The sequence below is a fragment of the Bidens hawaiensis genome, unplaced genomic scaffold (assembly GCF_021521415.1).
Source record: "Bidens hawaiensis isolate Kalapana, Puna unplaced genomic scaffold, B.hawaiensis_p1.1 tig00025659_1, whole genome shotgun sequence".
Lineage (NCBI taxonomy): Eukaryota > Viridiplantae > Streptophyta > Magnoliopsida > Asterales > Asteraceae > Bidens > Bidens hawaiensis.
Genome location: NW_027494108.1, coordinates 1 through 11,867, shown reverse-complemented (window position 1 = coordinate 11,867; position 11,867 = coordinate 1). Strand labels below are relative to the sequence as shown.

At 43.1% G+C, this 11,867-nt stretch overlaps 1 pseudogene; it reads left to right on the top strand.

Moving 5' to 3' along the window:
* Positions 1 to 6,472: 6,472 nt before the first annotated feature.
* Positions 6,473 to 8,985, top strand: LOC143571988 (putative receptor-like protein kinase At5g24010 pseudogene; annotated as a pseudogene).
* Positions 8,986 to 11,867: the final 2,882 nt, after the last annotated feature.

The following is an 11,867-nucleotide window of genomic DNA, read 5'->3' as shown; positions in this document are numbered from 1 at the left end:
GTCAGTTACAGAAAACACACAGTCACACAATCAAGAGTATTCAGCGATTCAGCAATACTCTTGAGATTCACTGACTCACACATTATTATCTTCTCCACAAAGATACTGATTCTCACGCCGGAGGGTTACCCCAAAGAGGACCCCTCTGTCCCTTTCTGAGGGGTAAGTAACGGCGCTGTTCATTTTGTAGGTGGAAGAACACGGATCCAGAAGAACCATCGGCGAAACAGTTTAATCATACCCGAGGAAAGTAGATCTGCTACCAGTGAGTAGATCCACGTTTCTTCACATCTTATAGTTATAAGATCATAAAGATTATTTATTTTGTAGATAACTTGGGATTTTGCATATTTACAAAATAACGAATTGTGCCCAACAAATTGATCACACCTTGTAAAGTGAGTTAACATGAGATATTATGTTGTGTAATTAAGACATCAATTAAATGTGAAGGTATTAAGGGCCGGGTTCATAGGCTGGTGTGATCGTCTTCGTCTCTGAAGAAACACTAACCAGTAAAAGATCCTGTCGTATCTCTGATCAGATCTTTCGCCCATACCTCGTCAGGTACAGTAAAAGATCCTTCAGTATACGGACTGGCTTATTTGGGCGGGAGTATTCCCCCTCCCGCCTCTGTGCGGGATTGCTCCCGGCTTGGCTCATTCCTTCAGGTGACACTGAATGATCGAGAGCTAAGTGCCTTGTGCGTGTAGCCATGCTGCGCGGGTGGCCTTCCCTAATGGCTTGTATCCGAGGCTGCGGGGACAGGCGGAGTCCTTCACCATTGGGAGGCATTTCCTGCGGGACCAGCTTGCGTACTGCGCGTAAGGACGTCACGTCTCTGAGCATGGTTGGTTCTGCGGATCCAGTTGGTCTCTGCGCAGACTTCCCTGTTTAAGGTGAGTCTTGCGGGTCCAACTGGGCTCTGCTGGGACCTACCTCTTCAAGTCCCCCCAGTCCAATGTTCTTCTCATGAGTGTTTAATAAAGTGAGGTGAACTTTTGGACTTGAGCAAAGGGTTTTGAAAAGGGTTTTGTAAGGTTTTCCATGGGGATTCTTTCCGCGGAAGTCCTTGTCACTTGCAGAAATGCCCGAGTTTCCTGCTTGGTCTTTGGGTATGATGCGGGTAGGTCTGTAACCTCCTCGCAAGTCAGGAGCATTGAGTCCCAGTTGTATGGATTTTCCATGAGGTTTTGGTAGTTTTGAACATAGTGATCAATTATGTTAAGACCACCAATTCCATCCTGGAGCTTCAAACAACGTAGTTCTCGACGTTCCCGCTATGCGGGGATGTTATTTCCGTTTCCGCAAGCATTGCCCAGAAGATCCTTCTTGGTTTCAATTCCCAGCGGAGCGCTAGGTATATGAAGGGTTTTGCCTTAACACTGTACCTGCGCTCGTCTTACGGTTACTTTACTTCCAAGGTATTCCTGGCGTCAATTCCCTGCGGGTGCTAGGTATGTGAAGGGTTTTGCCTGAACACTGTACCCGCAGCCGTCTTATAGTTACTTGGTTGCCATGGCTTCAATTCTCTGCGGGTGCTCGGTATGTGAACGGTTTTGCCTTTACACTGTACCCGCATCCGTCTTACGGTTACTTGTTTGCCAAGGTTTATTTGGCTTCAATTCCCTGCGGGTGCTAGGTATGTGAAGGGTTTTGCCTTTACACTGTACCCGCATCCGTCTTACGGTTACTTGTTTGCCAAGGTTTATTTGGCTTCAATTCCCTGCGTGTGCTAGGTATGTGAAGGGTTTTGCCTTTACACTGTACCCGCAGCCGTCTTACGGTTACTTGTTTGCCAAGGTTTATTTGGCTTCAATTCCCTGCGGGTGCTAGGTATGTGAAGGGTTTTGCCTTTACACTGTACCCGCAGCCGTCTTACGGTTACTTGTTTGCCAAGGGGTAAAGGGGTATTTTCCCGCTTACTTTTTAATATTTTCGAATTTTGAATTTTGAAATTCGAAGAGTTGGTGAAAAGATCAGAACAGTCCAAACCTCTGAAACGTCATGCGACGGTTTCTTCTGACTGTGTCAGGACGTGCAGGAAGTTATGGTGACGTGACAGAACATGGTCATTCCAGTCGCTTTTTCAGGCGCGTGGGCGCGATTTTTCGGGCGCGTGGCCGCGAAATTACTGGCACACGTCCTTTCAACAGCTGTTGCCAGCTTGCTTTTTGCCACGTGTCATAGTTTCATTGCACATTCGATTTCTCTCTCCTCCGCATTAAATTCACCGCATTAATTGCGATTACTATATAAAGGGGGAGAGGGTTATTTGTAATTCACACTTTTCACTCTTCTCTTCATCTTTAAGGCGATTTCCGGCGAATACTCCTTTATTCAATCGAGCATTCTCTCGAAATCGTTCTCTTCTTCCTCTGCAAGATGTCTTCTCGTGATGCTGAAGCTATAGCTGACGACAGGGGTACTGCTGGCGAGTGCCAGTGTGCTCTGCCCGGCGATCAGTACCGGTACGTTGTCAGGAAGTTCATGCTCGATCATCTCGAGCCTGAGTTTCCTGAATCCCACCAGACCGTGTACGATGCCCCCAGAGGCAAGATCGGGGTTTATGCTGCATTTTTTGTCTATGGGAATCTTAGATTCCCATTGACAAAATTTGTTTACCGTGTCCTTGAGAGGCACGGTGTTCATTTGACCGAGCTGCACCCCATGGCGATCGCCAAGATTCGCCATTTTGAGTGGGTGTGCCGGATTTTGGGCATCGAGCCCCATGTGGACCGCCTGATGACCTTCTATACCTGGAGGTGCATCCAGGGGTGGTACACCTTGACGACCCGTATTAAGGGTCTGAAGATTTGCGACACCGAGCGCAGTCTTCGCGCGTGGAAGCAGGAATTCTTCTACATTTCTGCCCGCGCCATCCCTCTTGCCGTGAAGTTTAAAAATGGCCAAGCGATACCGAGCCTTCACGCCCCCAACTACCAGGAGGCGGAATGGTTTTCGAAGATATCCCGGATCCAATCTCCGGTTTACCGGTTTGCGGAGTCCGGGATGGTCATGTTAGGGATGAGCCGGGTGTGGAAGGATGCGTCTCAGGTTCCCATCCTTCTCGAATACGGTTTGAACTCTATTCCCTATGGTATGTCTTGTCTTTCTTTTTGATACGCGTTTGTCTTCTAACTGTTTATTCTTTCAGAGGGAAATGATTTGGAGTCGCTTCTGTACCCGCGGGAAACCGACGGTCCTGCGCGGATGGGTACTCGTGCTCTGGACGAGGGCGAGTTGCCCATCCTGGAGCAAACGGCGGATCGGTTTGTGGAGGTCTATCCGCTGGGCCACGAGATCCTGAGCCACCGGCGGCCAGGTAAGGCGATATTCTTTCCTCAATCCCTCAATGCTGTACCCGCTGCTGGAATTCCTGACCCGTCTTCTTCTGAGGAATCCTCAGATGCTCCTCCGTTGGTGCGGAAGAAGAAGGCTGCTGCCGGCGTGAAGGGGAAGGAGAAGGCCTCCACAGCTGATCCAGTGGTTTTATCTGACTCGGAGTCAGATAGTGAAGAAGTGGCGGGGAAGCCCGGTGGTGAGAAGACCACTGCTCCGGAGGCTACGACCGTTACCTCCGGAGAACCAACGAAGACGACGGTGACCGGTACCAAGAGGCCGGCTCCATCGGGTTCCTCCCCGCCCGTCCGTACGTTCAGGGTCAAGAAAACCCGTAAGTACAATCATAATGTCTGTAGATTTATCACTTCATAAATTTATCCAACACTCTCCTCTTTGTGCAGGCGTGGATGTTGACGCATTCCGGGGTGAAGCGCAGAGGAGTACCCTTCCGCCAATGACGGTAGGCTTGGTCAGCCTTCCTGAGGCGTCGACCCAGGCGCCTGCGCCTGCATCCGCTGGTCCAGTTGCTCGTTCCTTTGAGCCAACTGTTCCGGCCGAGATGACGTCACCGCCGGCCGTGCGTGCGATTTTTACAGCATCCTTCACGGAACCGGCGGTTACTGCTGCTGCTGAGGAGGCGGCGACCGCGGCGGCGACCACAACGGCGACCACGGCGGCTGCCACCATGCCCGCGCCACCGGCACCGACGGCCGGACCATCAGGTACGCGCAGGGCTTCCCGCCGATCTTTGCCCCCTTCCCGTCTGCCTGACCTGTTGGATGGATTTCCTTTAGGTTCAGGTGATGGGTTTGGCGGCTAAAGGCCTGTCATTGACCCTACAGGTGCGTAGGGTTCCTTTCTTTTTCCCTTATGTTTTTTATCATCTTTTCCTTACTGCCTTTGTTTCTTTTGCAGTGTCGGATTCCAATGAAGTGTATGTTCCGCGATGGAACATACGCCGAGGAACAACCCTTCGTACCCCTGTGGAGTGCGTGGACTGGGCTCGCCACGCTGCTCCTCATGGTGCGTTGGGGGAAGCCATGGCTAGCTACCAGGAGGGTAGGCTAACCAATGAGCTTCGGGTTCTCCAAGCCCGGATGCAGCCGCGCGTCGAGCTGCTTTGTCGTGAAAACGACAAGTTGAAAGCAGCTCGCGCCAAGGACGTATCTGAGGCGCGTGCTCTTCGGGAGGAGAACCAACAGCTGGCGGCAGCTGCCGCCGACAAGGAGAAGGCCTTCAAGGCCCTCGAGGTTGAAGTTCAGGCGCGACTCGAGGCCCGCTCCAAGGCTGCCCAAGCTGTGAATGAACAGCTTCGGCTGGCCAGGGAGACTGTGAATTATAATTTTGAAGTAAAGTTATTATGTTGTGAAAAATAAAATAGTAAAATAATAATTACCATAGTTCAAAAGTTATAGAATAATAATAAATACTCTACTGATAACATAAATACTCTAGTTATTTTGTACACTTCTCATGATAAAGCCATTTGTATTTGATCCAAACTCTATTATTTACACTATTAAGTCAAATTTTACATCTTGTAATATGCAATCAATTTTAAAATGTTAACTACAAATTTCAAGCATTCATTTTTTAAAGGCATATTGGTTTCTAATACTCCCAATTTTCGGAGTAGATAACACTCGTAACTTTTGATTTGTTATACACCACTCCAAGTAGTCCCAACTTTCATCATATTGATTTCTGTTACTCCCTCACTAACTAAACACTAAGGGCATTAGTATTGATGCTGACATGGACGTTTATTAATTGAGTTTGCATGCCTAGGTGCCATGTGCGTTATTTTTTTGATAAACCAAAGGATTGTTCGTGTAATTTACTAACCAAAATAAAGACACAAGCTATTCAAATTTGAAGCTAGAGAGAATGATCAAGATGCACACTATATTAAAATGTTGTGTTACAGACCGGAAGATTAGTGGTCATTCTGCTATGTTATATTTTGGTGCCACACGCTTGGTTGCTACATTATTTAAATAAAATATTTGGGCCTTAGGTTGTGCTCGATATGAGTCGGTTCCAATTTTATCACTACCGTCTGCAGGTGGTTTCCTGTACGTCAATGTAACTTTATAACTCGTAACATTGCATAAGTTTATGTTTTCATGCATATAGCATATTCTAGCCGTAACGCGTAGTAGATCCTAAAAGCTGATATACAAATTAAAAGCTAACAACTTGCACAAAGTGGTAAAGTTGCTACTTTAGAACCTTCGAGGTCATAAATTCAAGCCATGAGAAATAATCACCTCTATAAAGTGTAAAATAAGACTGCGTACATAAATCAATAGGGCTGGCTGGGGCATAGGGTAAGCTGCATGAACGGCCGGGGCACTTAATTTTTGGGGGCACAATTATATATATATATATATATATATTAATAAAAAAATACGTATATTTAATGTTTTACCTCAATTACAAAATAACTAACTTGGTCTAGAGGCAAAAATGTATGACACCCAAACAAAAAGTTATAGGTTCTAGTCTTACAACAGTCATTTTTAAACTTATTTTTTTATACAAAAAATTTTTTACACAACCTAAATCATAATCAAGTAAGCCCATTTAAAATTTTAATTATCTGAACCCAACAAAAAACCATTTACATAAGGCCTAAAATATTTTTTTGCCTTCGGTCCAAATTTTTTTTAACAAAATGACCCTGATAATAATAATCGATAAACATACACGAGCAAAAGATAAGCCAAAATGAGCCCGATTCCAAAATCCTAGTTGTGCCCTCTAGAAGAGACCTGAAGTGAATAAAATCACACATTGATATTTATAAAAATTAACTTATACTATTTCGTTACTCGATAGGACATAGGTCTTTTCACTTTGACTCGACAGAGACATATAAATTCTCGAAAACGGCCCCATAAATCACAAATGCAAAAGATAAGTCAAATGAGCTTATGGATGACTAGTTTGAAAAAAATCAACACACACTTATGCTTACTTTTATAACAAGTTGACATACACTCATAGATCATCATCCACCTTAACCATCATCTATTAAACCTTTCCAAAAACACTCAATTACTTAACACCCCACCACCAACCTTTCCACCCATTCACTCCCATTTCCACTCACCAAACACTCCATAAACACACCTCAAATCTCTCAATCTCTCACAAACCCATAACCAAATGGCTACAAAATGCATACTCCCATACCTCCTCTCACTCATTTTAACCTCTTCCTTGGCCTTCACACCCGAAGACAACTTCCTCATCAACTGCGGATCCAACACCACCACCGTATTCACCAACAGAGTCTTTTTACCCGATTCGGGTTTTCTCTCCTCACAAAAATCATTCACCCTCTCAAACCCAAACCCAAACCCAAACCCGAACTCACCCGAGCTTTACACCACTGCCCGGGTGTTCACTAGTCTCACAACTTATAATTTTAATATTAACAAAACTGGTACCCATTTAATACGCCTTCATTTCTCACCTTTTAACACTAGTGATTTTAACTTTAAGCTAAACAATATGAATTTTAGTGTTTTCGTAAATGAGGTTTTGGTTTTGTCGAATTTTAGTACCGAGTTAACTATTGTTGAGGAGTTTATACTAATGGTGGATTGGGTTCGCCTCGATGTCACGTTTGATCCTTTCGGGGATAACCGGTTCGCATTTGTTAACGCGATCGAAGTGTTTTCGGCCCCGGGTGATCTTATTGTTGATGATGGGGCAAAGACTGTTAGTGTTGGTGGAATTCATGAGTTTAAGAATCTGTCAGCTCAGATTTTGGAAACTGTTTATAGGATTAATGTTGGCGGTGCTAAAGTGACTCCTTTTAATGATACCCTTTGGAGGACTTGGGTTCCTGATGAGGGTTTTTTGAAAATAAAATCTTCTGCAAAAATTGTCACCACCACGCAAACGCCTAATTATCAGGAGGGTGGGGCTTCGAAAGAAGTTGCGCCGGATAATGTTTATATGACTGCTCGAGAGATGAATAGGGGGGGTTTGATTATAAACTCTGTGTTTAATCTGACTTGGGGCTTTCCGATTGATTCGCGTGGGGGGTTGAAGTATTTTGTTAGGTTGCATTTTTGTGATATTGTTAGCCTTTCGCTTAATCAGTTGTATTTTAATGTGTATTTGAATGGGTTGCTTGCGTATAAGGATCTTGATCTTTCGTTGCTTTCGTTTCGTGTGTTGGCGTCTCCGTTTTATGCGGATTTCGTTGTTGAGTTGGGTGAATCCGGGGTTTTGGAGGTGAGTGTTGGCCCGTCTGATTTGAGTACGAGTTTGAATAAAAACGCGATATTGAACGGTGTGGAGATTATGAAGATAGTGAAGCCTGTAAGTCGGTATGATTCGACAAAAAAGAAGAGCATTTGGGTTTTGATTTCTTTGATTGTTGGAGGCTTTGTTTCTTGTTGTGTGATATTATTAGCAATCTTGATTCTCTTGAAGCTGAGAAAGAAAAGAAGAACAAAAACGAAGACAACACGAGCCGAAAGCAACGGGTGGACACCAGTGCGTGTGCACGGGAGTTCGCATAGTAAATATTCGGATGGAACAATTAATATCAACAAGTTAAAGATCCCTTTTGTCGATTTACAGTCAAGAACGAATAATTTTGATAAAAGTCTGATAATCGGTTCGGGTGGATTTGGTATCGTTTACAAAGCGGTTCTTCGTGACAACATTAAAGTTGCAATAAAACGATGTGTTCCCGGTTCAAGACAAGGGCTCCCGGAGTTCCACTCGGAAATTACCATTTTGTCCAAGATTCGACACCGACATCTTGTGTCTTTAGTTGGTTACTGCGAAGAACAGTCGGAAATGATACTTGTGTATGAGTATATGGAAAAGGGTCCGTTAAAAAATCACTTATACGGGTCGAATCTACCTCCATTGTCATGGAAACAGAGACTTGAAATATGCATCGGGGCTGCACGCGGGCTTCATTATCTCCACACGGGTTCAGCACAGGGGATAATCCACAGAGACGTGAAGTCGACAAATATATTACTAGACGAAAGTAACCTTGCGAAGGTGGCAGATTTTGGGCTCTCGAGGTCAGGCCCGTGTTTGAGCGAGACTCATGTTAGCACGGGCGTGAAGGGTAGTTTTGGGTATTTAGATCCCGAGTACTTTCGAAGGCAACAACTTACCGATAAATCAGATGTTTATTCCTTTGGGGTTGTGCTGTTTGAAGTACTTTGTGCTCGGCCTGCTCTTGACCCGTTGCTGGCTCGGGAAGAGGTCAACTTAGGCGAGTGGGCGGTTCAGTGGCAGAGGAAAGGGTTGCTTAGAAAGATTGTGGACCCATGTATTGCTGACGAGATAAAACCGGGGTCTTTGAAAAAGTATGGGGACACGGCTGAGAAATGTTTGGCGGATTATGGTGTCGACAGACCGACTATGGGTGATGTGTTGTGGAACCTGGAATATGCACTTCAGATTCAAGAAACTGAAAGTGTGGATGCAGCGACCACGGGTACACTAGAAATTGTGTCGGGTGCTGGACCGAGCAATGTTGATGGTTCGGTTTCGGGCTTGAAAACGAACCAAGTTTTTTCACAATTGTTGACCAAGGAGGGTAGGTAACAAGTGTTGATTTGTTTTGGTTTGTTTAATAGTATAAGCTCATGATTATGTTCAGTTAGTACTTGGCTTAAGTTGTAAAAGTGTAAAACTATTTAAATTTTAAAAGTTGATTTCTCCCTAATTCTGTATACAAACAATTAAAGTTATATAATACTATTAATAGTTTTTGTGTTATGTTCTCTTTAACAAGAGCTTTGTAGATTGTAGATGTGTTTTAAATGAGATATCGATGCTTAAAGCAAAGTATTTGAAATCATTCAAGTTTCGAGGCCTTGTAGTCTTGTGCCCGGCTCATTTTCGCAACACAGGGAGTAGACGTTTAACCAAGATCCACGATGGAAAGACACATCAAGGCTTATGGCGTATGTCGCTTAGCCGACTAGACCTTGTGTTTGTTTGGCTTCATTATCATAGTGTCTATTGATTACAGAAAACAACTGTCGCACTTTCTATTAATAGAAATTAATAATCAAAACTTCAAAAGTGTGATTTGACTAGTTTCTAAAGTCTAAAAGACTAAGACTAAAACCTAACAATGCCATTTTCAACTTTTTTAAGCGGCCAACCAACAAGTAATTGTCTAAATACTTTGTACGGGTTGACGGTTGACTCAATACAAAAGGTCATTGTCATTTGCTCCAACCCAGTCGTACGAAGTCCTTAAGCGTCTCCTAGTTATCACCAGTTTCGGGGAAAACCCACCCGTCCAAATGCCCACTTGTCGTAAAACCCGGACACCCCCAGAATCGAACCGAAGATCACAAAGGTCCAGTCTTTCTTAATTGAGCCACCCATGTCCTCCCAAAATGTTGCCTGTGAGGATCGAGCCCGAATCTCCATTGAAGAACCCCAACTTCTTACACTACACCACATTGGAAGTACCATACCATTAGCCAGGGCCAGCTATGAGGCAATACCGGGTGATCGGCTCGACACCTCAACGGTCCTGATTTTTTAATATTAAATATTCTTAATGCTTAAGCCTAATTACTCGACTCATATAAGACCTAAATTTCTTTCCGCCTTCATCCCAAGAAATTTTAACGATTCTCGACAACAACCCTGTCACTGGCAACTAATCTCCTTTAATTCTTTCTAAACCGAATATTCAAAGTAATCTTGTTCGCTATATATAAACAATTAAAATATATGAAATAACATATATATGCACATGATTTATACCCGACCATCAGTTGTCGGCTCGACACCTCAACTGTCCTGATTTATACTCATCGTCATCATGACGTCTTTCCATTTCTAATCAATCCATTCCATTTCAATTCAAACAACTCGCTAGGGTTTGTAGATCGAAGATGACAGAGGTTGTACTCCATGTATATGACGTCACAAATAGCGGTTCAGATAACACTAACAATGCCATCCTTCAGATCAACCGGATTTTCAAAGACGGTATTGGTGTCGGCGGCATTTTTCACAGTGCCGTTCAGGTATTTATATGTTTTACGGTGATTAGATTGGCATGCTAACGGCCTAGGGTTTCAATTACGGTTCGTATTATTAGTTAATTGAATGTTTTGGTTTTAGGTTTCTAGATTCAACTTGTTTACTGAATCGTAGAGTTGATTAATGACTGTAGTAGAGATATGATTGGCTTGAATCTCAGTACATTTGCATGAAGCAGTGTTGTACAACTTGCTAGGCGCCTGCCGACCAGTGTGGTACTAACTGCTAACTAGCGATTAATCGAATTGGAATTTATATGTGTAATATATATGTACACACATGTTTATATGTAATGAAGTAATTTAGAGAGTTTGGCTGGAAATTAGCCGGTGATTTGGTCCGACTAGGGGCGATTTGGACCGACTAGCGACTAATTTAGCCGAGTAGCAAAAAATTAGTCAGTTTGACTACCGACTAGTTCTGTATGTTACAGTGATTAGGCTCGTATGCTAACGATCTATGGTTTCAATTACGGTTTGTATTGTTAGTTAATTGAATGTTTTGCTTTTAGGTTTCTGGATTCATCTTGTTACTGAATCGTAGAGTTGATTAATGACTGTAGTAGAGATATGGAGGTTTATCATTGGTTTGAATCTCAGTGCATTTGCATGAAGCAATGTTGTAGAACTTGCTAGGCGCTAGTCGGCAGTTGTGGCACCGGATTTATCGAATTGGAATTTTTATATGTAATTTATATTTTATATATGTACACACACATGTTTATATGTAATTAAGTAATTTACAGAGTTTGGCTGGAAATTGGCCTGGTCCGACTAGATCTGACTAGGGGCGATTTGGACCGACTGGCGACTAATTTAGCCGATTCGCTAAATATTAGTCATTTGACCTCTGGCTACTGACTAGTCGGCGGCATTTTTCACAGTGACGTTCAAGTATTTCTGTATGTTACTGTAATCAGGCTCGTGCTGTAACGATTTAGGGTTTCAATTTCGGTTCTTATTGTTAGTTTTTGTTTATTGTATCGTTTATTGAATGCGTTAATTTTAGGTTTCTAGATTTATCTATTTTTACTTTCTTTTACTAAATTTTAGAGTTGATTAGTGAGTAGTGACTGAAGTATTGGTTTGAATCTGAGTACGTTTGCATCAAGTAATGTTGAACTTAGTTATCACTTAGGATAGTTGTGCATAATAATGAATTTGGGGAAGAAAGCTTTTTGTAACCGGCCATACACAAACGAATAACATTAGCGGTTTGTTGCTACATGGTTTGACTTGTAATTGGACATTTATCAGATGAATTACCTTGTTGATAATGCTTTTGGTAGTCATTTCTCTTATAGGTAGTGCTGTAAACAAACCAAACCGAATTAGGCATTGTTCATGTTCGTCGGTTGAGCTTTATCAGACAAGTGAACAGTTTACGAACAGTTAACTGAACAAAATTTCTTATTCGTGTTCTTTCGTTAAGGAACTGAATGATTCTTGAACACAACAATGTTTTAT